At 36.8% G+C, this 24,119-nt stretch overlaps 1 long non-coding RNA gene across 1 annotated transcript in view; it reads right to left on the reverse strand.

Annotated features, from left to right (window-relative positions):
- Nucleotides 1-8,935: 8,935 nt before the first annotated feature.
- Nucleotides 8,936-24,119, reverse strand: part of LOC104658960 — a 36,256-nt gene continuing 21,072 nt past the window's right edge. The window contains exon 4 of the long non-coding RNA XR_747517.2: nucleotides 8,936-9,190. This is a non-coding gene — a long non-coding RNA (uncharacterized LOC104658960). The remainder of the gene's footprint in view (nucleotides 9,191-24,119) is intronic.

Below are 24,119 nucleotides of genomic sequence, written 5' to 3' on the forward strand. Positions count from 1 at the left end.
TCTTTTTTATAGGCTATATACTAAATATAATCTACTAAATTCTTACCAACCTTTTGCTTACAGTAAAACCAGCTCTCCACCGTTTCTACTTGCTAGACAAAATTGATTAGAAAGTGATTCTCATGTTAATTTTACCAGAAGCTAGAAAGTGCATACTGCACATTCAGCTACATAGATTTCTGGACTTTTAACTATGTTTATGTAACTGTACCAGAAACAGTATTTTGCAAATAATAACAATGTATTTCATGACATTCCCTAAATCACATTTCTTTTTGGTCTCATTTTCAAGGCCAAGTCAGAAAACTTACTCCTTTAGGTCAGGAAAGAATAAAAATTTAGCTTGAAAGCAAGGCTTTGGGGAGAGTGAATGGATTTGCTACATTCTTTTAGTACCTACTTAACATTTCAAAACTAAGCCTAGAGGACTCAATCAGAACTCTCATTATAAAGACAGGATGCCATCCACCTATGAACTCTCTAGGTCACGAGGCTTGCTTCTCTATGTACAAGGGCTCAGTATAAAGTTAAAGGAGAGTTAAGCCCATCCCTTCTGTTTCTGGAGGCTAAGAATGGTAGAAGGTGGAAAGCAATCTGAGACTGCATTTCAATTTCCCTTTCTGGCTTTCTTTTCTCTTAGTAGTTGTGTGCTGGGAAGCTCAAGGGAAAAGCAATCCCAAATTCCATACCTGACTCTAGAATGCAACCTTCTGCAGCTGTCCTTGCTGAGAACTCATCTATTAACCTTGAGGAATGGCTTTCTAGACTCCTCTGAGTTTCAGTGTGGCCTGGATAGAAACTAGGAACTTCTACAAAATCCCACATCTAAGCCCCAGGGGAACTGACAAGGCAGCTGAGTTGAGAGCTGGCAGGCAAGGTGCTTCCACGGCAGAGGCTCAGTTTGAGCTTTCCACCAGGGAGCCATTTGAGAATAAAGCAGAGACAATGTTCTGTAGCACCAACCAAAGCCAAGGGGAGGGGAAGCTGACCAAGTTAACATAAATGGTGCCTAGATCAGCTATGAGTGTCAGCAAGGCAATAGACAAGGACAGCACCCTGAAGACCAGAGGATCAATAGGTCTCTGCACCGAAGAATACCAGCTCTTCCCTACCACTCCCAGTCCGGGAAAGCACCCAGACACTTGAAGGGGTGCCTGGAAGTGGACAGAAGGCTGAAAAATCTGGGAGACGAGGCACGTTTTCCAAAAGAGACAGCATTACCTAAAGGGATGGTTTTAATTATTGGATTGGACTGAATTTTAAAATGCATAGGACTCTATATTTATAAGAGAACCAGAATAGTTATAGACAAAATAATGGAGCTATTTTCCAGGCACATCCACGTTGCTATATGAGTGAAGTTAATGTTACATAACCAAGACAAAGAAGAAACTTTCTGCAGTAAAAATAATTCCTTCTCCAAACACATATTCTTATACACATGCAAGATCACAACATGATATCTGATGAGGAAAGAGGAGTAATTGTTTTTTACCTGAATCATCCATACTGGGTGACTTCATAAGTGAGTCAAATAGCTGCTTGGGTTTCCTTTTGGAGTTTGTCATGTCTGTATAAGGCAGGATTACCGGTTCAAAAAACAACAATAACAAAATCCCGGCTCTTTTAAAATTTACTCATCTGCAAAGAGGAATTCTAATTATCTCAAATGGTTATTTGGGGAATTAAATAAGACTATTCATGTAAAGTTAAGGGCTTTCCATAAATTGGCTAGCACCATCTCTGTCCTGGTCCACCCTATCTTCATACCTTTTCTGAGATCAGTGAGGTTTGAATGTTCAGGATTACTGATATTCCACTTTCCATCACCATCATTTCCAATCTCTGATCACTGAGTTTCCAAGTCTTCTTTGTTGTTCACCTGAAAAAGTTCTTAGGCTTATCCCCTGATCTCCTTTCTCACTGTCATGACCTTCAGTCCAGATCTTATTTCTTCTCTCTTTGGCACCTGTAAGTACCTTCTCACCAACCATCTGTCTCGAATCAATTCCTTCTTGTCTGCAAGCCACTGCTCGGCTCAGAGTTTGTCATTCCTTCTCCAAGACCCTCTCTACTCTTTCCTTTCTCCTGTCTTTTTTTTTTTTTCTCCCTTCATATCTTTCTTTTTCCTTTTTGTAATTTCCATAAAGAACATGAAGCTACTCAAAATGTTGAAATACATAGATAGCATGAATCAGTTGAAAGTAAATGAGAACAAAGATGAATAAAAAAAGCAAAGAGATAGCTATTAGAAGAATCTAAAATAGACCTTTCCCCAGCTAAGGTCTGAATTCAACTCTGAGTTTTAAGGCAGTTCAAATGGAAAGGTAGGTATTGTTTTTTGTGGTCATTAACTCAAAATTGCAAAACAATTAACTTTACACTTAACATCTGTGTTTCAAAAATTTGAAATTAGTTATGGAATAAAAAGTTTTTCTTAGGATGTGCTGATAATTCTAATTATTTTTTAAAGTTCATGTATTAGTAATACTATAACATCTATAAATAAAAATATTTCACAAATAATTTTCTTAATATGATATTTAAGAAAATTAATGACTGATACACTGTAAAATCTATAAATGTAGATCTGGAAGTAACTCCTAATGAAGACCAATCTCCTGATTTCGTTTGAAAAAGCAATAATAGTAATGCTTGGCTTTTGGAGAAAGCAGAAGTTACTAGTGTGGTTTTGCAAATATCTCATTTGATCTTAACAAGAAAACTAGGTTTCTGAAAGGGTAGATGAATTGACCGGGATTACACATCTGGCAAAGAGTAAGGTCAGAGCTTGAACACAGCTTCACTCAACTATTTTAGCAGCCCAATTGGCATCAATTGATTGATTAATTGAGAGTGATTAATTGCAAGCAGCTGAAGCCTGTGTCACTGGAGGTGTTTTTTTTTTTTTTTTTTTTTTTTTTTTTTTTTTTTTTTTTTTTTTGAGACAGAGTCTCACACTCTCACCTGGGCTGGAGGGAAACTGGAGGTATATTCTTCATTGCAATCTCATTCAGGCCCATTTTGATATGTTATAGTGTCCTCATTCCCTTTTATCTACTTTACCCAAAGAGATAGTAGAAGTGATAAATGCTGAAGAAGGAGAAGAGTGACTCATTGCATGTCTATGTGTTTCAAAATTGGGCAGGTAAGACTTAAGCATATATTTCCAAGCCAGGCATGATGGCTCACACCTGTAATCCCAGCACTTTGTGGGGGTTGAGGCGGGTGAATTGCTTGAGGCTAGGACTTCAAAACCAGCCTGAGCAACATGACGAAACCGAGTCTGTAATAAAAATACAAAGATATGCCAGGCATGGTGGCACGTGCCTGTAATCACAGCTACTAGGGAGGCGGAGGCAAGAGAATCCTTTGAACTCAGGAGGTGCAGGTTGCAGTGAGCCAAGATGGTGTCACCGTACTCCATCCTGGGCAACACAGCAAGAGTCTGTCTCAAAAAATATATATAATGTGTGTGTGTATATATATACACATAAATATATATATTATATATACTATATTAAATATTGTATTTAATATAGTATATATTATATATATTTATTATATATATATATTTCTAGAGGGCTCTGAGAAAGAAGGTCCCTTAGTAGTTACCATACCATATGTCTATAGGATATGAACAAAAAGAAATGGGTAATCCTTGTGTCAGCTGCTGGAAGTCATCCTGCGACTATGAAGGGGGCTCTGGAAGTCAGAGTGAAGAGACAAAAAGCAATCATGTTTTCTTGACACAACAGAGCCACCTACACCACACCACCTTCCAGTTACAAGGCCCCTACACGCCCATTAAGTCTGCGTGAATTGAGTTTTCTGCTACTTGAAACAAGAAGTATATGAACTGATATATGAGAGAAGAGTGGAGGCAAAAAGGAGTGTAGTTTACACTTTCTTAAATATTTCAGACTTATGCATAAGGTCACGGACAAGATATTGGCATTTATTAACATTTGAATGTGTATGAGAATCTTTTGGATGACACAAGTTTGACGTACAAGATGTGAACACTGAAGTCTAAATGGTGCATCAGGGAAATGGCAGGTGCTTTACAAGAGCTGAAGGAGGAAACAGAACAGTCCCCCTCGTTCTACACAACACAGTATGCCAGTGGCTATCCCCTCTGGTTTATAGGTGACAGAAAGAGAAACTATTGAGGAAAAATTACACTAGAAGGGAATGAATAAGTGGAACATTCTCTGAATCGGTCTCCTCTACTCACGAGGGAAAGGGGAAGTTTTCCACCCACACACTGGGCACTCTGTTTCTGCTTTGTAGACTGTGCCCTATTCCTCTCCCCACTGGAAGGCAATGGGGAAAAAGACTTTACCGAAGCACAAGACAGAATGACTCAGAGTGCAGTTCTGGAAGACAGCCAGTTCCCTAGCATTGATGTGGTCCCACTTAATTCCTCTGGGGTGGACACATGTACATGTTTAGTGACAGCAAGCTATTGCAGCAGCTGGCATACAAGGAACTGAAGTGGAGTCACTGCAAGTAGGATGGACAGAAGAAATGCTCTAGAAAATGCTCAAGTGTAATTTCAAGCAACGTTGCATTGTTTTGGAATGCGGGAAACCACAGGAGTAAACAGGCCAAGCTGGCATGCAACAGGCACAAATAAAGCAGGACTCTTTTTTCTTTTTCTTCCAGAGAAGCCAGATCAAAGCTCTGGAGTAGTTGGCAATACTCTACAAAGTATTGATTCATTCTGTTAACAGCTGTTTATTGCATACCTACTATATATGTTGCACAGTCTCCAATACCAGAGTATGACAATGAGGAAGGCACAATTTCTTCCTTTGATGTACAGACACCTGAAGCCACCAAGCTAAGATGTGCAAAATATATATATAATTTCACTTTTTCCATAACATTTTATTTTCAATTTGAAGCTCCCATTCGCATTGTAACAGAAATAAGGTCTCCTTCTATCCCCCTTTCTCCTGGATTGTCTCTAATTTCCAAGGAGCTTAAAAAGTGCCAGGGACTGTGAAGGGAAGGTGAGAATGAGCAGTCCAGTCTTCATGTCATCATTTGTCCTCACTGCTCTACGGGGAAGCTGCTATCTCTTCTGCACTGGTCTAGGTCCATCTTCCTCAGTGGAGAAGCAAGCCTTCCCCAGGTCCTGCTCCATCTTAGAGACTGTTCCCTTCTTCCCTGAAAGTTCTCTGCTTCTTTACTATTCCAGGCATTGTCTAGGTCTTTTTGCAAATACCCCAAAGCATCTAAGCCCTCCTCTTTCTTTCTCAACTCTCTTCTTCGGAAGGCACAACAGAAATTGACCCATTATGCCTTCAAATCTGTTTTCTCATTTTGGACTTCAACTTTGAGTTACAAAACAAAGATATCGATTCCTTTATTGTCTTTTGTTTTCTTTGCTGTCCTTCTCTAAAGTATTCTGGTTTCCTGAATGCAGAGGCGGGGTAGAGGTTATAAGAATATTAGGAGGACAGCAGCTTTGGTTCATATCTCAAAAAACTTGTTCCAATACAGTGGGGTTCTGTTCTCCTTTGGGAAGATGGAAAAATTTTCCTTGGTGAGATAACACATAAGTGGGTCTTGGAAATGGATAGATGTTCACCAAAAGAAGAAAGTAAAAGAGAATCAAAGGTCTGATAAATACTTTACTCGGCCGGGCGCGGTGGCTCAAGCCTGTAATCCCAGCACTTTGGGAGGCCGAGACGGGCGGATCACGAGGTCCAGAGATCGAGACCATCCTGGCTAACACGGTGAAACCCCGTCTCTACTAAAAAATACAAAAAACTAGCCGGGCGATGTGGCGGGCGCCTGTAGTCCCAGCTACTCTGGAGGCTGAGGCAGGAGAATGGCGTAATCCCAGGAGTCGGAGCTTATAGTGAGCTGAGATCCAGCCACTGCACTCCAGCCTGGGCGACAGAGCAAGACTCCGTCTCAAAAATAAATAAATAAATAAATAAATAAATAAATAAATAAATAAATAAATACTTGTAAACAAAGTTAACCCAACACTCATTTTAAATCACAAAATAGTATCAGATTTAAGAACAACATGCAGATCTCACAGAAAATGAGGTTTAAATATCATTAACTGAATAAAGTGTCTACCCTGAGTAGAAAACTGAACCATTGGCCACTATATTTTATGTGGTTAAATGTCCATTTAAAGTTAACATCCCGTCATTCACTTTAAAAAATAGAAAAGCCTTATTTAAGAAAAATGTAACCTAAAGTAAAGCCCCAAAGCAGAGGTCAGATACAAAATTAAGAATTTTTTTCCCTTTCTTTCTGTGGTAAAAGTGTATTTGACTAACGACTTCCATTAAAATAATGGAGTAATGTAATATTTCTTTGTGTATGAAAAGAAATCTTTTACAACACTGACACTTTTGTATGAGAGGTTTTTAGATGCATGATGCATAACTAATTTCACCAACTATATTGGCAAAGAAATGTGGAAACACGATAGGCAAAAACAATCTCTTAAAATCACCCATCAATGTTCAATTTCCTATCAGCAGTAATACAAATGTTATCAACACATGTGTAACCTCCCTTTACTACAGTGAGAGTTGTGTGGGTGTCCATGCACGGGAGAAAAGAATCCCAAGAACAAACATCACTCTTCCCAATTTACATTTTCAGTATCCTGAATTTAAGCATGCTCAATGAATCTGACAGGGAGTGCTACTGAAGTCTCAACTCCAAATAAATAGTTTAAAATAAAAAGTTGTATAAATATTAGTCTGTGCCAATGGTGCGGTTTGAGAGGGAGTGCTATAAACACAAAGTAAATTAAATGGGATCTACTTTTGTGGGGTAAAAGGCTACTTAGACTGGTTATTATAGAGAAAATGTTGTTGTGTGGTGCGACAGCACGTACCCATGTGGCTAACCTACAACTGGTAGAAGAAACAAATCCCACCCATACCTAGAAGCGGTGCCACAGCCAGACCACAATTCCTATGAGGGATGAACTTAATTTGCTGAAAATGAAGGCCAGGCTCTGTTGCAGCTCATTAGCTGGTTACAGACACACTGAGAGAGAAGAAAGTGGAATTTAGTCGATGTTCCAACTTCTACATGTGCTGTGAATAAAACAGACTATTGTTTTTTTGATAAAGAAGTATTGTTTTGAATGTGCAGATTGGCTAAGGAAAGCCAGCAGAATTTTTTGGCCAAATATAGTCTCTTGCTCACTCCTAAAAATCCTAGCTTTCAAATTAGGAGCTGAAGTCATTGAAAAAAAAAAAAAAAAAAAAAAAGTTTACATTCCTGCAGCCTGCTGCAGCAAAGCCAAACAAATGTTTGGCTTAAAGCTCACTTACATCTCTTTCATGAGCCTTTTTTTTTAAACATGGAAGTCTGAAAAATACCATTTCTTTTATCGAGTCATTTAATGCCAAGTGGGGAGTGTGTGTGTGTGTGTGTGTGTGTGTGTGTTTATGTGAGGACACGCACACTCAGCAACAGTACTATAGGGTCAGTGTAGTGGTTTTAAAGCATGTGGGTCATATTTGAATTTAAAGAAACCATGGTTTTACAGCTTCTGGCATAATTTAGGTCACAGTCACAAACTGTGATTTTTTTTTAAGCATCATTAACCACTGAATGGACAAGGAATGTGTTATATTCAAGGAGTTTCTTTGGTGCCAGTTCAGGCAATAAAAACCTAAGGACGGGTCAAACTGGGAGGGTAACTTTGTATGTAGTTGCCCTCCTGATGCACTTTTTTACCATAAAAATTGCTTGCTTTTTGGCCTTCAGTCTCTAAGCCCAAAGTGGATAACATGAAGTAACAGCATCAATTTATTGAAGGCAGACATCTTGATGGCCAATTTTTGTATAGTCAGTAGAACTAGTGATTTGGCACTCTGAAGAGTCCATTAAAATGACAAAATTGCAGAACTGAGTATGGAGTGGTCTGGTATTTTGGGGTTCACGGGTAGATTCTCCTTCCAATATTCTTCATAGATCAGCCAAATTTTTGCTAGAATACAGTTGAGTTTTGTTATAATGATGACATTCATATTAAATAAATTCCCAGTCTGAGAGCAGAAAATGAAATGGTTTAAATGAAGCCTCTTTCTAAGTCAGGGGCCACTGACAGTGTGTGCCCAGACCTGGGAAATGGAAACAGAGGGAGCCATGTGAGCATCACTCTCATGGCCTCTCCCAGCTTGCTACTAGCTTTGCACGCTGATTGGGCTATTTTGTTGGCAGGAGTAATTTGGTATTGAGGGTTGATTTACCAAGTGCAAATGATTGGTGTGTTTGAGGCATGTCAAGAGGAGGAGAGCAGAGAGTAAATCCTCCTGGCCATAGTGTCACATGATGGGTGGCTGAGGGCCTCCTTAGGCCAATTCTAGTTCCTTTCTCAACCTTCAGACACTAAACAAACAAGTATATGGAAGGAATAAAATGAAACATTTACTATAAAATATTATTTACACACTAAATTCCTTTTCAATATATTATTAAAAGCATTTTCATCACATTCTTAGAATTCCCATGATCTCAGATGCCATTTGGGGATTTTTGCTGTTGTTTTGTAGTGGGATTGGCTTTAGCAGAATTTCACTTGCATAGGTTTACATGCATAGCTTACATCATCAGTATAATAGTGAACATATTACCATCAGAGGAAGACCAGAAGAAATGTCTTTATTGTACATTTTCCCAGATATTCCAGATATCAATGTTTATACTTTTGACGAGTGTTTTAATACAATACAATCTACCAAAGAATGTTTCTGATTTATGTCAAAACCTCTGAAAATTAAGTGTGGTGAGCTATAAGAAGAACAAAGAAGGTCACCTTTTGAGAGAATGGATGAGGACTGCCTTCAGTTCTAAACACAGGATCACTTCATTAACAAGATGTGCCCCAGACAAGCATTTTCCAAGTAAATATTTGTTGGGTACATAAACAATTAAACACTTTAATTTTACCTTTTTTATTAAATTATTTATAAAATAAATGCCCTTGCCTCCTTAAAAATTGGTTTTAGAATGAAAATGTAATTATTTTGTCTTGTGTCATCACTGTGAATACCTACTGCTGTATTATAACCATGTGTCCTGTCTGCCCTTTAAGTTGGTTGCTTTCTCTTTCAGTTCCAGGTTCTTAGTTAAGATGTTTCTACTGCTATGCTGTGCCTGTGTCTAATAACATTTCACATTCTTCCAATTTGTTCTGAAATAGAAAAAGAGATTTTTGTTAACAATTTATGCTAAATAATAATCAACACGACTGTGAATGAAAGGATGTATAATTACAATTAGATAGGAGAAAAAAGTTGAAGAGATCTATTGTACAGCATGGTGACTATAGTTAATGACAATAGATTACATTCTTTAAAAATGAAAAGATGGTGAATGTTAAGTGTTCTCAGTACAAAAATGATGTCTATGTGAGGTAACACATTTGTTAATTAGCTAGACTTAAGTATCCCACAGTGTATGTATACTTCCAAACATCATGTTGTGGGCCGGTCACGGTGGCTCTTGCCTGTAATCCCATCACTTTGGGAGCCTGAGGTTGGTGGATCACAAGGTAAAGAGTTCAAGACCAGTCTGGGCAAGATGGTGAAACTCCGTCTCTACTAAAAATACAAAAATTAGCCAGACATGGTGGCAGGCATCTGTAATCCCAGCTACTTGGGAGGCTGAGGCAGAGAATTGCTTGAACCCAGGGGGCAGAGGTTGCAGTGAGCTGAGATCGCGCCACTGCACTCCAGCCTGGGCGACAGAGCAAGACTCCGTCTCAAAACAAACAAACACATCATGTTGTGCACAATAAACACGCAATAAAAATTTTAAAAATAATAAATTTTCTAGAAGTTTTATAAGAGCACTTTCTGCCAAAGAGTTTAAATTGTCAGTATTCAGTATTACCAGATCAATATTCAAGTAAGTAAAGAACTATTGTACTCTACAAGTTCTGACCACCTCTAGGCTACTTCAAAAAGTCAAGGAATACATATTGCAACTAAAATTCAAGTTAATTACCAAATAAATTTTCCCTTGAAAGGTTAAGTTTTGAAACTAATTTACATCCTAAGCTTCTCAGACCTTACCTCATATTTGAACACGATTTGACAGTTTACAAATAACTTTCACATAATGTTTTATTCTATTTTACCTGTATAACATGAGTATGTTTGACTTTTTCAGGTAACAAGGAATTGAAACATATTCTGGTTACTTTAAATTACTGTAAGGCCTTACAGGAAAGTAAGGAAAACAAGCATCTGTAACACAAGCCTAATGGATATTAGAGATCATTCAGGGATGTGAAAATTGTTCAGAGAGCTAAGTCCTCACAGCCTGCTTGTCCTGTTGTCACTTCTGCAGAAGGGACATGTCTCTGCCTTTGCTATGGCTTCACCATTATTCTCACCCATTTCCTTATTTTAGTATATTCTTAGTAATATGAAAAGCTATCGAATAAAATTTTCTAAAATTTTTAAACATTTTGTTTTTAAAACATATTTTTAAATGTAATTAAAATACTGCATTGAATATTAAAGTATCTTTAAACTAGAAAACTGTTATGAATATTTTCAGTACTGTATGAAAGATTAAATGGTGTATCCTTTAAATAACCCAAAACAAAGATGTTACCTGACTATTCTTACCTCTCACATACACACACAAAATGATTCACAGGTGAAAGTATTGAGCCTTTGGGTGTGAAACATTTCTGGCAAACCATAGATAACTTTACCTATTCTCCTTAATGTTCCATGTATGATTGGTGTCCAATTAAAGATACATACATGAGATGATAAGACTTTTATTTGGTCTAGAGAAAGAGGAGTTGTTTAGTCATGGACCTCAACTCTTAAAACAGAATGTCAGAGTGTCTAGTCTCCTTGCAGTCTTGACTGCAAACTGAGCACTCTCTTATTATTAAGTACTTTCACTTAGAAGAAGCCATTTTTCATAGAAGAGAGACTCAAAAAATCTCATCCATAAAACAAAAAACAAAATGAAAGACAGGGACATAAAAGTCAGCAAGAAATACTGAACGTTCTTCAGGGGATGAGGAAATGTATACCTTCATTCTACCAGATTCCCAGACCAAGTCTACTTTTGTAAAGCAATAGTCTTGGTATCTTGAGAAAAGGAGCAACTCAAAAGGAAGTGTGGTGGAAATTTCCAAAACACAGAGAGTCTGTCTGGATAAAAACAGTGAAGACAGGCTTCTATATTTAATGACAGGGCCTGGGTTGCCTGTCTTCTGTGATCACTGGCTCTGTGTGGTACACTTTGGTAAGTTTATGATGGTGTAATCCCCCGATGAATGAAGCACTCCCTTCCCTTCAGTGCTGTTTATTCTTAGCTTATGCACACAAAGAGCAAAAAAAGTTGTCAACAACGTATCCAGTTTATACACTGAACACACTACTAACAGCCAGCTGACTCAAGTGAACCAAGCAGTTCTTGTATCCTGAGCGACCTTCCTTCATTAATTCACACACACAAATATTTGCTCTGCACCTACTATGTGCCAGGCACAACAACAGAAGAGGTTAGTTGGGGAAAAGTGTAGAACAGGAACATGGCAGTGGTAGAGAGGAGAGGAAAGAGGAAAAAATAGTTTCTGTTTGTGTTAATAAAGGGGGAGATTGTTTTCCTGACATCCTGTAAAAATCTGTGACTCTCAGTCATATTTAAAAAGTGTTCATTTCTGATTTGAACCATAATATGCAGGGAGATGTCCCTGTGTTGATTCGCCCTTTATTACTGCTCCTGAAATTCTCATAGGAAGTGAAAAATACATCTATTCTAGTTCCCTAAAACAATCCAAACCTTAAGAATACACAACTCCATATCCTTCAAACGCAGAGAAGAATGAAGACAATAAAATGATTTATTGTTTAAAAATTAGACATTTGATAATTATAAAAATCTCTTATGTGTCCATTTTACAATTGGAAAATAAACATATTAAAGTAAATACGATAATAGCACCTAAATTCTAATACCTTTGATATAATAGTTTGAGAGAATAATTGGAGGAGAATGGAAGAAAAGAAATTTTAGCTGGAATTTGGAGTTGTGGATCATTCTATATCTTTAAAAATGAAGTTCTGCCCTTAGGGAAAAAAAAAATTAAGTGGTTCTGGCCTATAGCAGGCTGTTTCAATACCATTCTGTGCATTGGGACAACAGAAACAGCACTTGTTCAGAAATTGTTTCAAGTCATGATTTCTAGAAGTCACCTCACTTATCACTATGTCAGAATATTTTTCTTCAGTCCATTAGAAGCAGACTCTGCCTTTATGCTGCTTTCAAGGATTCCAAAGGTTCACTCACAATGCCAGAGTACAATAAAATTCAGCGTAATGTGAACCACTCGATGATATTGCCTTTCCTTATTGCCTTTCAGTTACACCATTCTAAATGCAATAAAGAAGAAGTTGTGCTGTGTGGAACAGACTGAGAAATGAGTATCATTCCCTGAGTTGAAAAGTCATGGGTTGTAATACACTATGAGCTTAAAGGAGAATTTCTCATATCAATGGTTGGTTATGCGTGTTTGAACATCCGAGTAACCTAAAAAGCAAATAAGATTGCCTATTTCAAATCACGATGGTTTTTATTTGGCATGCATTCCACGGTAGGCAGTAAAGCAGTGCCCCCACCAGCTGCAAATGTATCTATGTGTTCTTCTGGAGAGCAAACCCAAACAGCACTGGGGTCATAGGAAAGGAGAGCTAGTGGCCACTCGCTCTGCGGAGCAGCCCTGGGAAAGTGAGGTGATTCTTTCTACATCATGGCTTGACTCTCAACAACAGGTTGGAACTATTCGGGAGACTGTAAACCCAGCAATGCCTTTCAGTGCTGCCAGTGGGGCCCCAAGTGATCTTGGGCAGTTTGCATAGAACCCTGACACAATCTGACCTATCTCTGCATGCATTAGCCTGAGGCAAGTTGCTTGACAGGAAGGCAGGCGCACAGGATGCAGCCTAGTTTTCTGTGTTTTCTGTGGACTCTCAAGCAAAGCAGGAGCTTGAGGATAGCAGTGCTGATCTTTGTAGGTGATATTAGGTGCATTCCAAACATAAAAGCCAGATTTAAAGCACTCAGACTATACAATGGTTATTTTACATATGGTCATCTGTTTATTTGAAGATGAAAAGAGGCATTGCTGGACAACTCTGGCTATAAATACCAGTAACCCCAGGCATTATTTTAAGTGTTTCCTTTACCTTCAAAGAAAAAAAAAAGCAAAGCAAAAAAATAAAATAAAATAAAATAAAATAAAAATAAAGCAACTCAAAGTGACATTTTAGGGGTAATTATACTCATCTTTTGAAGTAACTTATCTTAAGAATATGAATGATTCTTGTCTAGCTCACATCTTGTGTAGTTTTGTGTAGAATTCCCACTAACAATCCCTTTGCCCTGTACTTAAAATAAACCCATCTATTCCTTCTCCCAGAAGGAAAATAACAAAATTCTCAATGGTTGCAGTGAAATTATCCCCTGTGATGTGAGTGAGTCATCTCAGCCACTGCAGGCAAAAGCTCACTTCTGTGAAACCTTGTTCCTTGTCTTCTTTCTAGGGAACCTGCATTACTGCCATCATACTGGAAAACACGCAGCTTTATTTCACATTATGCACCAGACACTCTGAAGAAGTTTTCTTTAAAGTTAATGCTTGCACATAACTGACTTTCACCATAGTTAAAGCACAGAAAGGAGTTTGTCTTAAAAACATTCTTAATTTCAGTTAAGAGTTTTAATATGTGGCTCAATGGGCATTTCTCGTGACTGCTTTTTCCTACAAAACTATTAACTCTTTAAAATAGCAAGCCTGATTCTGTGCACTTATTCAAAGGATACATATTATAAAAAACAATGCATCCATATTTTCTCATATCTTTGACAGTTTAATATTTAAGAAGTCATACTGACTACTCCAACTTTACAGGTAATTAGTAAATGTTCATTTGTTGAAGAATCATTGTGAAGATTTTATTAATTAGAATTTACCAGTCTTACCAGTAATTTTAAGCAATATGTTCATTTGTTAACACTTTATTTTTCTTTTTCATTCCACTCGTTTACATTTTTAAGAGATGCAAGTTCCATAATTTCTATGTATGAGGTACCTATTTGGTGGATTGATTCCTTAAACTATATCCTTTTTATTTAAATCAATAAAATGGTATAACAGAGTACTTATTATTTATGACACATTTTACTTCATGCCAATGAAATGAATAATTTTTTATAAAGTTAATTCATTTTTGCTGATTTTTCTCAAAGAAATCATCTTAAATACTGATTTTTCATTTTTCTGAATGTATATTAGATGTCACACATGCATTAGAGAAATTCTGAGTTACTCTGACTTGAAAAAAGTACCTACCAATATTAATGGAGTTCTTTAAAATTAAGAATCTCACATCTTCCCAGTTCGAGACAGTGTGTTTTCTGACACAGGTTTTCAGAAACACAATAGGAAACATTAGCGAGTGTATTACCCACCCCTCTTAAAGGTGTCAGTGCCTGTAAAAATCTAGAAATACAATAAAAAGAAAGCCAAGAAAACCTAGGTACAATGCCATATGCTCAGCTAAAAAAATTAAATCTTAGACTCGTGCCAAAAAAAATTACCAAATGGTTATCTTGGTGGGATCAGCTCCCCCTATAAAGATTGCAACCAAACTGACGACCTCAGAGACAGAAGCCATCCCTTTGGCATCACTGCTCAAATGAGAAATAGAACCAAACATCCTGAGACTTGTTTTAAACAAAAAACAATATAAAATAAAGAATCAGAGGAACTGAAAGAAACTTTTGAGCTCATTGGTGATAAAATCACCTATTTTCATCGAATAAAATAAGAGCTGGAGAAATCATAACATTTAGGTATTATTGAGGTATTTTCACTGAAGACTACAAGCTCTCAAGGCTCCAAAGAGCAAATAGAATAATTTTAAACAATTGACAAATAATGAAAACAATGTTTAATTCTCAAAGGGCCTTAAACTGATCCTCAGTGATGGCCATATAGTCAGCATAGTTGTGACAGCCCTGGCAGTGGAAATTATGGGATCTTGGAGATGATGTTTGCCACCAAGATGAATGGCAGAGAATTGTTAGAGTTACCCAATTCACTGAGATGGGGGAGAGAGATGGTGGGAAGTAAGCCTTTCCTTGTGAACCTACACATCGTACTTATGAAGCCATGTGTTGTAATTTTATCTAAGCAAGTAGGAATGCACATAAAAGTGCCTGAATTGTACCATAAGAGCTTGATCTAAAACACAAGCATGGAATAGAGTAATAAATTATCACAAAGTGGAAAGTGGTAACACTAGTAGTTCAAAATTCATGTCAGGAAAGCAATGCTATACACACTAAAGCCCCAGGAGCCCCAGACATACTCTTATCTTGGATAGCAGAGCAGTACAGAGACACAGGCTCAACCCTGAAGAACTTTGTGGAAGGTAATGACAACCAATGACACAAGTAAAGAAAGTCACAATATGGCATTTTAGAGGAGAATCATTCATTGGATAAGGGAGATTGTCTCCATTGCAGTTCATGGTCTATAGGACAATACTTCTGTGAAAATTCTACAGTTTTTGTGGTAATCTTTGCTGTTCCTCGAACTTCCAAAGCCATTGTCAGTCTGGGAATTTCTTTGGAGATTTCCAATGAGCCAGCTACGAAATCCAGAGTTTCTAAAAGTTATCACCTCAAATTTCCAGTCAGGTTGTCAGAATTTGTCAGCAGTGGAAGATGCCAGATAGGAATGACTGTGCCCTGAGACCTGGCACATCCAGTGGCCTGGCAGGGCAGGTATTGGAGGTGTCTGCATCGCAGGTGAAGACTGGGCTTGTCTGGCAGCTCCACGGGGAACTATTGAGAGCTCCAGGGATTCAGAAGCAGGAGTTTTTATATATATGTATAATGTGTATGTGTATGTGTGTGTGTGTGTGTGTGTGTGTGTGTGTGTGTGTGCAGGGAGATATTAGTGATGTACCCAGATGCTAAATTCATATTTTTACCCTGTGCTTGGATCATCATGTATGCTCACCTCTAAAGGCCACACTAAGAGTCTGAGAAATGGGATGGTATGTATTTAACAGAACAAGTTCCAGGAAAAGAATCTTGAGAGAAGAGAGACAAATGGGTCTCTCTTCAGATAAATGGTCTAATGGGGTAGAGAAAGAGGCAAGAAATGTCTGAAAGAATTGGCCCTTAATTTGGAGGTAAGGCCATAAGGTCAGACTAGATAGAACGATACTGAAATAATCCCACGATCTAAGCCTTTTGATCTATTTTTTAATAGTATTTTCTCGGACTTTCTAAAATTATATTATCAGCTATCATGTCTTGTTTCTTTCATTTGCCTGAATCTGTAATCTGTGATTGCAAATTTGAGTAATTCACCCCTTTAATTTTCTAAAAACATGGAAACAAACAAACAAAAGCCTGTTACAACTACATGTAGAATAAGAATAGGCTCTGTCTGGGTAGAAGAATGAAGGGCTCTTTTACCATTATTGATATTGTGAACTATTTTTCCTTTGCATTTTTAGGCTCTTCTCATTATTTCTTGATTCCTAGCTATAGTGTCATGTTTGAAACTGACCACTTGTTATATGACGTATTAGTATTTTAGGCTTTGTTGTTAATTTTCTCTACCAACTTTAGTTCTGAATTGCATGGAATACTTTTAAATAAAATGGTGGGCATATGGTTCTGCTACCTCTTTATAAGTTGCAGTGTACCCAAATTAGCTTTTCTATATTAAGTGTGATGCTAAAAGCAATTATTCTAGACCCACAGACTAAACTGCACATGAAGATAAATACATCATTTAAGGTAAATGAACCTTGTAAGGGCTCTTGAATGTCGATGATATGCATGAAGAGCATTTCATTTGTAGATAGATTTCTCAACATGCCCAATACAAGAGATTCTGATGACAGGTGGACTCTCCATAATAACTGAAGCTGGGGCACAGATATTCTACAAAGTTACATCTCCTTTAACAAACATTTACATAGCACCCTATCACAAACCAGGCACTATGCAAGGTCCAAGGAATACACAAATGGATTCGATATAATCCCCACACTCAAAAGGCTCACAGCTTAGCTTGGGAGATAAGCATATCTTTAAGTTCTACACGGTGTAGCACAGTATGCATAAATGCCAAAAACGAATAAAGTGAAAGACCTACTAATGTCCTTGGATGTTCAGGGGATATTTCACCAAAGATATGCCATTTGAACCCTATCTTGAAAGATTTAATACATGTTCCTAAGGCAGATAAAACTGAGATGATTTTCTGATGGAAGACATTCCAGCTATGGTCATAACATGATTTGTATGTGGTAATTCATAGCTTGGTACAGCTATGAAGAAATAGTGTGGAAGAGTCTGAAAAGTAGGCAGTGCAAGAAGTCTTTATGTGCCACATTGAGAAATCTAGACTTAATCTTGTAGGTGACATCAGGCCATCATAGTTTCTTAATCATAACTGATAACCTTGTCAAAAGAATGAAATATTCAATTTTTTAATCTTCTGTTGTGCTTAGTTACTTTCTACCTGCACTTCTTGTATAAGTCCTTACACATTACCATTTCCCAGTAATGCAGTCACAGCAGAAGGGCCCTGAACTTCTTCTAGAAGATTCGGTCACTGGAGAGAAAGACTCTTCTGTCCACAGGAGATTATTTATTTTAAACCTGATTTAATTGCCATACCCCAACTAGTACTTTGCAGCATAGCCAAATGAAATAGAAAACAACCAACCAGTAAAATATTTCCCAACTCTAGAAATATTCAGTAAAAGAGATTTCACCTTGCACATCCCGGGAATATACAATAAAACTTTCATGTAAGTATTTATTGTATGATTGATAGCATCACTTTTGTCTCAGGAAATTCTCAGTATCATGAGAAAGTTCAAAAGCAAGTGAGAAGCCATCACACTCTCCAGTAAATCCAGTCACCTCGCAAATTGGAGTTTTATGGTTTTGCGGAATAATAGGATAAAGAGAAGTACACTTATTTGAGCTATTAGGTTGGTGCAAACGTATTTGCAGTTTTTTACCATGGAAAGTAATGGCAAAAATAGCAATTATGTTTGTACCAAACTAATAGTTCCATAATATATTTCTGATATTTCCTGGGAGTCCACGAGGAACAATTTATCCTTACTTCTTGAAAACTATTGTGTCAGGAGGTAAACTCAAGATGTTTATTAAAAAACATGATTATTGGGTATACTCAAGAAAAGAAATTTCTTTTTAAACTATATACCCAAATAGTGGTTTTATTTTCCCCACACTGTTTGCCTTTGTCTATCAATTGATTAAACCAAAGCCTTGGGGAAGATACTGGTAGTGAGAAGATCTGAGCTCTGGACAGATTACACACTTTTGGAATTAAATCCAAAATTAAAATTTAAAATAGGGCTAAGACCAGAACTTCACCAATGTCATAAATTGTACATTATTGTCTTATTTTCAGTCTATAAGCTGTTATCAAGAGCAAAATGTCATTATCAATATAACTCTAAGGAAAGTTTACAAAATAAAAATTTGTGAAAATGAAAACTGGCAGCTGGAAAACAAAGCATATCCATGTTTTTCCTATCTGCATGCTCTTATCTATGGATATACATTTTGCTTTTCTGTAATTACTCTCTTTTTTTATAAACCACTCATTTTTTTTTCATCAGTTGCTTAATCAGAGGGTCTAAACACTCTATGGGAAATTTCTCCTTTCTTCTCCCTTGACTATGTAAAAATAAAGAAGCAAGCTGTGGCAAATGTTTCACAAGAATTTGTGTTTCCTAAAATGTTAATGGAACAATGGAAATAAGACAGGAGTTAAAGGCTATCACAATTACATAGATTTTCATTTTTTTCCACCAGCAACTTTTTGCTAACTTTTCAAATTATGCATTGTTACCTTGACCCATTTTTTAGATGCCTCAATGGATCTGAAAGGCAGTAATTTGAGACTTAAAATTTGAACTTTCAATTGCCGTATTTTTAGTACAACCTAAAGGTGTTCACAGGAAAATGTGAGCCTAGATTAGACAATAAAGAGTTGTTTTATAAAAGCAATCAGCTTTTCTAGTTCAACTCTCTTTTCATCCTGAAATTTTCCTAAAAGAATTTTTTATCTAATACTTTAAGATAATTACTTGCTCATGGCCATTGGGTTAAATTTTTTATTAGTAGGTTTTCAAATTGTGTTCTTCTGCTAGTTACAAAAATGAAAATATTTTAAAATTACATATGCCAAATTAACTTTACAGTACAAATGTACTGTACAGTACAAATATACTTTTAAAATTATAATTTACAGCACAAAGGTTTCTGACACCTTACATGGCATTCCAATTCCTACAAGAAATTGTTGAGATTCAGGAATCAGGAACCATGCCTAAGTTCTTGGAAACTATGTGTCTGCTATGGTGGCTGTTGGCTCCTGTGTATGGAAAAAAGTGCCACAGAGAATTTCAACCAACTTGAAGCAACTGTTCCAAAGAATGTGGCTTAAGATTTTCAAAGACAAGTCAGACACTTAATGCATGCAGCTGTACTAGAAGGTGACCAAGAGTAAGAATAGATGAATCAAATAACAAATGCATTACCACGAGGCTGGTTTGAATTGCCAGAACTAACTTTTGTATTTTTACCTGAGGAGCATCATATTTCAAAAGAAACAATTAAAAACTGATATAGACAGAGGACAAATTTCTAAAATGAAAAATGGTCATTAAGATGGTAAATAAACTGATGTCCAATTAAAAAAGGAATCCGAGGTTATCAAAAGTTACCTTGACTATAGGAAATACCTAAATCCTGTATGTTCTTTTGAGGATAGCACATATGACAATTTTAAATCACACTGAAATTTAACTACAAAATTCTTCCAGAATAAATTAGCTTCCAAAAATCAAACATTTTTCAAAGAGCCTTTAAAAAAAAAAGATAAGTGTGAAGTGTAGGCCTTCTGTGGAATCATCAAAATCTCTTAGCTCTTTATTCTTTTTTCTAAAAAGTTTCTCTGCTGAAATATAATTTAGAGAACATGCAGAAAATAAATTTAGGATAGTCCAAACAAGTATGATGCCTGAAGCTCCATAACAATTTAGAGACTATAAATGTTATTAAATTTCAACCCATCTTTTCTTGGTGAATGCAATTCATTATTTCCTAAGGAAATCAGTCTTGACCAATACCATTGTGAATTACTTATATAAATTAAATATGCCACTTCTATAGAAAACTTTAGGTCAGCAGCAGATGTTGGTAAATTCCTACAGAAATGCATGCCCAGAGAATGTTTTTTTTTTTTTTTTTTTTTAAATGGCAGAAATCTGCTAGCTATTCCTGCCTTATCTGCAACAGCTGAGCAATCTTTCAGTGCCACGCGGAGACGGAAAACTTGGCTCAGATATAGCGTGGACAAGCTTGCCTTAATCACATTGCTCTTTTACATGTGCACAAGGACATCAACATTGACAGTACAGAGTAAAGCAGCCATTTGCTGAAAACAACTGTCAACGTTGTCAAGTTTTTGGAACCTCTTATAATGTGATTTGTATGACAAATCTTGTGGCATTTTGTTTGTCAGCAACAGTAGTGAATTTCCATGTATCTGGGAAGGCAGGAGAAGTGTTCAGAAGTGAATTGGGATTCTTTACACAGACTGTATTAAAGGAAAACAGTGATTAATTTTAAAATGACAGATTTCAAATAGATCTAGAATTTTCAAAGTGGAATTTCATTTCAGATATCACATAAATATGTTTTTCTCCTTGGGCTCAAACCTTGAAGAATTGCTAGAGTCGTTCAATTTTCCTTTGTTGCTCTCTAAGTTTTGAAAACTGTTGTAAAAATATTAATATTTTCAGAGACTCGGATCTGTAGCAGTAATTAGTAGAGGGTGTTCTAAGTGACAGCAGTAGGTTCATTTCTTTCTTTAAGAACTAGATGCTCATTGGCCATAAAGCTCATGAAATCAGTTGTAGTCACTTATAACTAACCTAGTGCACATCAGTGTTATTCAACAATGTATCTATTAAAAGACCATTATAGAGATCTCATGGTTTATTACTTTTCAACACTATTCGTGCTTATCCTTACTTCGTGCTGTGGTTTTCATATAGCTACTCCTTAATGTGTTTCATTAATGTGTCCTCAGCCAAGGTCCTCCTTCATGTGGGGGGGTGGGATTAGCTTGGATGTGCTTACATAACGGGCCATGAATGCCCCCTCCGTGCACATGCCAAAATGCCCATAGATGCCTGACACCAGTATCCTAGCCCAGCCAAGAAAGTCTCAGGTTCTTCACATCTACACTAATTATGGTTCCTTTAAAAGAGATCCTTCAAAGTCTAAGAGAGAATCTTTCTTTTCTATGCTTCCTTCTAAGTAAATATGGTTCAAGAATCCCAGAAAAGGTATTCTCTCCTGTTAGGATCCTTTTCCCCTCTCATCAAAGCTATGCTCAACATCATGTTTAGGACCACCCTTACAAATATTAGGTACTAAAATTTTTTTTTTATAGAACGGAATTTTTTAAATGATAGATAAAACTGAGACACACTCTAACTGAAGGATTAATGTTTTGCTTCAAACACCATAATAACTAGTTCTCCCTCCTTTCTTTCTTCCCTTTATTTTTCTGGAAAAATACTGAATGAGGTGCCTATAGTAGCAATAGAAGTATGATGCAAGCTACATTAGTAATTTCAATTTTTCTAGTAGCCATATTAAAAAGTAAATAGAAGCCAGGCACGGTGGCTCACACCTGTAATCCCAGCACTTTGGGAGGCCGAGGTGGGCAAATCACCAGAGGTAAGGAGTTTGAGACCAGCCTGGCTAACACGGTGAAACCCCGTTTCTACTAAAAATACAAAAAATCAGCTGGGAGTGGTGGCCCACGCCTGTAATCCCGGCTACTCAGGAGGCTGAGGCAGGAGAATTGCTTGAACCCAGGAGGCGGAGGTTGCAGTGAGCCGAGATCACACCATTGCACTCCAGCTTCAGTAACAAGAGTGAAACTCCATCTCAGAAAAAAAAAGGAAATATAAACAGATGAAACTGATTTCAATAATACTGAACCCAATATATCCACAGTATAATGTAATCAATATAAAAACTAGTCACGAGATATTTTACATTCCTTTTTCCTTGTACTAAATATTTGAAATCTAGTGCATATCTTACACTTACAGCGCATCTCAGAACTAGGCACATTTCAAGTGCTCAATAGCACTGTGGGGCTAGTGGCTACCATATTGGACAGCAGAGTTCTAGAGACCTCAGTTCTAATACTACTCGATCCACTAGGTTATGTGACTTTAACTAAGTCTCTTTTTTACTGAGTCTTATTTTCCCCATCTATGAAAAAGACTTTAATAATTCCTGTCCTAGTTTATCTTTGAGTAATTTGTGAAGAGCACATAGAAAACTACAGTTAAAAGTAGTTTAAAAATTAGTAAGTTTTCTGCAGTTTTTAATTTTTGTTGCTATTTCCTCTTTCCCAGAGATTCCTTTCCTCACTTTCCCTTAAAAAATCCTCTGACTGCATTTAAAATCATACATGGTAAGGTGTGCTGTGTTTTATGGTTTAAAAATCTACTATTAAATGCTTCCAGTGCGAAATTTTTGCTCCTCTCGATAGAAACTTGCCTTCATAAAACCCTAAGCTTAAGATAATATCAATAGCCTGCCTTTTCTGTGATGGTCACTATTTCTAAAAGACGCTCATATTCTATAGTTTTGTTCTCTCATCTTCCAGTTGTGCTTTGATAATTCTAGACTAGAGCTTAGCTGTGTGTCAAAGATATGTAGACCTCTCTGTACCTACATTTATTTTAAACATCCAGCGTATTTCCTACTTATAAAAATACTAAGAATGGAAAACTATGTACAGTCATGAGCCACATAATAACGGTGGTCTCGTAAGATTATAATGGAGCTGAAAACTCTTATCACCTAGTGAGGTCGTAGCCGTCGTAATGTTAGCACAACACATCACTCACATGTTTGTGGTGATGTTGGTGTAAACACACCTACTGCGCTGCCAGTCACATAAAAGTCTAGCACATACAATTATGTACAGTACATAATACTTGATAACGATAATGAATATGTGACTGGTTTACATATTTACGATACTATACTTTTACTGCTATTTTAGAGTGCACCCTTTCTATTTATATATAAAAAAGAAGTTAACTATAAAACAGCCTCTGACAGGTTCATCAGGAGGTATTCCAAAAGAAGGCACTGTTATCGTAGGAGATGACAGCCCTGTACGTGTTACTGCCCCTGAAGACCTTCCAGTGGGACAGATGTGGAGGTGAAAGACAGTGATATTGATGATCCTGACCGTGTGTTAGCCTAGGCTAATGTGTTTGTGTCTTAGTTTTTAATAGAAGAATTTTAAAAGTAAAAATAAAAATTTTAATAGGCAAAAGTAGAGAATAAGGATATAAAGAAAAATATTTTGCGTAGCTGTACAATGTGCTTATTTTAAGCTAAGTCTATCATAAGAGTAAAAAATTAAAAAATAAAAAGTTTATAAGGCAAAAAACTTATTGTATGCTAAGGTTAATTCATTATTAAGAGAAGAAAAATATTTGCTATAAATGTAGAGTAGCCTAAGTTTACAGTGTTTCTAAAGTCTACAGTAGTGTACAGTAACAACCTAGCTCTTCACATTAACTCACCACTCGCTCACTGACTCACCCAGAGCAACTTCCAGTCCTGCAAGCTCTGTTCATGGTTAAGTGCCCTGCACATTATAGTGGAAGCACAGCTTCCATTATAATTAAATTCTAATTGTTTCTAAAGTTTAGGAAAGATAAAATGGTTACTCTCCACAGTGACAAAAGGAAGCCAAGAAAATAAAGTGCACATTTGTATGAACTGTGAGGAAATAATGTACCATTTAAAAAATTTTTTATACTGTATTTTTACTGTGTCTTTTCTACGTTTCGATACACAAATATTTACCATTATGTTCCAATTACCTACAGTACTCAGTACAGTCACATGCTGTACAGGGTTACAGCCTAGGAGCAACAGGCATACAGCCTAGGTGTGTAGTAGGCTAT

The sequence above is a fragment of the Rhinopithecus roxellana genome, chromosome 3 (assembly GCF_007565055.1).
Source record: "Rhinopithecus roxellana isolate Shanxi Qingling chromosome 3, ASM756505v1, whole genome shotgun sequence".
Taxonomy (NCBI): Eukaryota; Metazoa; Chordata; class Mammalia; order Primates; family Cercopithecidae; genus Rhinopithecus; species Rhinopithecus roxellana.